Consider the following 2,408-nt stretch of genomic DNA (forward strand, 5'->3'; position numbering starts at 1 on the left):
ATGTGCAATACGAAGGACTTATTCCTTTAATATCATGAATCTTCCATGCAATGGCTGGTTTATGAGCTTTTAACACCGAAATGAGTTGTGATTTCTCATTTTCAGTAAGAGAAGACGATATTATTACAGGTAATTCAGATTCACCATGTAAATAAGCGTATTCCAAATGGTTTGGAAGTGGCTTTAACTCTAATGTCGGAGGTTCTTCTATCGATGATTTATATCGATATATGTCTTCTTCCTTTAGCATTTGAATTTCTTCTGTTGTTGGCTCATATCCATTAGCTATTAGTGTAACTAACATTTCAGCTTCATCAATTGGTTCAGTTCATTCTCCTAAAGAACATTCTCCTGTTCCTTGTAATTCTGGAAATTCTTCTAACAATTCTGCATGTGAATCTATAGTTTGAATATAATAACATGTATTATCTGCAGATTGCGGTTGTTGCATTGCTTTATCAACTGAAAAGGTAACACTCTCATCCTCTATACTTAGGGTCAGTTTCTTACCAAACACGTCTATCATTGCTTTAGCCGTGTTTAAGAATGGTCTTCCTAATATGAGAGGAACTTGAGAATCTTCTTCCATGTCCAGAACAACAAAGTCTACTGGAAATACTAAAGTACCAACTTTAACTAGCATGTTCTTCATTATCCCTCTAGGATATTTTATTGATCGATCGGCTAGTTGTATGCTTATTCTTGTTGGTTTCAATTCTCCAAGGTCTAGTTTAGCGTATAGTGAATACGGCATTAGATTTATACTAGCACCTAAATCTGCCAATGCTTCTATTGAACTAAGACTACCCAGAAAACATGGAATTGTGAAACTTCCTGGATCAGATAATTTTGCTAGTATCTTATTCAACAGCACTACAGAACAATTAGCATTCATAGTAACGGCCGAGAGTTCTTCCATTTTCTTTCTATTCGAGATTAGATCTTTCAGAAATTTAGCATATCTAGGCATTCCTGAAATCACATCAATGAAAGGAAGATTTACATTTATCTGTTTAAACATATCCAAGAATTTGGATTGCTCGGCTTCAAGTTTCTCTTTTTTCATTTTACTCGGGTAAGGAAGTGGTGGTTGGTATGGTTTAACATAAGGTTTAGCCTTAACTATGTTATCTTCATTAACCTTTTCAACTACCGGTTCTTTTTCCTTATCTTGTTCAGGTTGTGGTTCTTGTGGAGTAGGAATAGCTTCATCAGAAATTACAGGTATTTCAGGTGGTTTAAGTGTTGTACCACTTCTTGTAGTAATGGCTTTAGCTGTTTCATTCCGGGGGTTAGCATTTGTATCACTAGGTAGACTTCCCGGTTTTCTTTCACCTTTTAACCTTGCTAGGTTACTTACTTCTTGTTCCAGATTTTGAATAGAAGCTTGTTGATTTCTAAATGCTTGAGCATTTTGTTCATTGGTTTGTTTTTGAGATGTGAAAAACTGCGTTTGAGTTTCAACTAGCTTCGTCATTATATCTTCTAAATTTGGATTTTTATCATCGGTTTGTGGTGGTTTGTTTTGAAAATTAGGTCTTTGCTGATTGTAAGTATTATTGGATACTTGTTTATTGCTAGGACCTTGTTGGTTGTTGTATGGAACATTTCGGTTATAATTCTGGTTTTGATTGTAGATTGGTCTTGGCGGTTGATAATTATTCTGATAATTATTTCCAGGCCTTTGGTTTATGTATGAAATATTCTCTCTTTGTTCCATTGTTAGTTCAATACTGAGACAATCTTTTGTCAAATGTGGTCCTCCACACTGCTCACAACTAATTCGTATTGAGTGAATATCTTTAGTCATCGTTTCCATTCGTCTCTTGATAGCATCTATCTTTGCTGAAATGGAATCTAAGTCATGGCTAGAATCGGCTCTAGCTGCTTTAGATGATCTAACAATATCTTTTTCTTGGTGCCACTCATGTGAGTGGGAAGCAGTGTTATCAATAATTTTGTAAGCATCAGTTTCGGTTTTCTTCATAATAGAACCACCAGCTGCTATATCTATGTCTTTTCTTGTAGTGATGTCGCATCCTTGGTAGAATATTTGTACTATTTGACAATTGTCTAAACCATGTTGCGGACATCCTCTTAATAACTCTCCAAATCTTGTCCACGCCTCATATAGAGTTTCATTTGGTTTCTGTGTGAACGTAACAATTTCTCCTTGAAGTCTTACGGCTTTAGATGCCGGAAAGAATTGTTTAAGAAATTTTTCAACTAAAACGTCCCATGTATCAATCGCCCCTTCAGGTAACGATTTCAACCAATCTTTGGCTTCTCCCTTTAAAGTCCAGGGAAATAACATGAGATATATCTGTTCATCTTCAACTTCTCTTATTTTAAATAGTGTGCAGATCCTATTAAAGGTACGAAGATGTTCATTTGGTTCTTCCTTCGGC

The 2,408-nt window shown here is 35.5% G+C and overlaps 1 non-coding gene across 1 annotated transcript; it reads left to right on the forward strand.

Annotated features, from left to right (window-relative positions):
- The first annotated feature begins 2,075 nt into the window (after nt 1-2,075).
- Nucleotides 2,076-2,182, forward strand: LOC139860656 (small nucleolar RNA R71). Its single transcript, XR_011763287.1, has one exon. It is a non-coding gene; the product is annotated as a small nucleolar RNA R71 (small nucleolar RNA).
- Nucleotides 2,183-2,408: the final 226 nt, after the last annotated feature.

Source organism: Rutidosis leptorrhynchoides, chromosome 7 (assembly GCF_046630445.1).
Source record: "Rutidosis leptorrhynchoides isolate AG116_Rl617_1_P2 chromosome 7, CSIRO_AGI_Rlap_v1, whole genome shotgun sequence".
In the NCBI taxonomy this organism is placed as follows: Eukaryota; Viridiplantae; Streptophyta; class Magnoliopsida; order Asterales; family Asteraceae; genus Rutidosis; species Rutidosis leptorrhynchoides.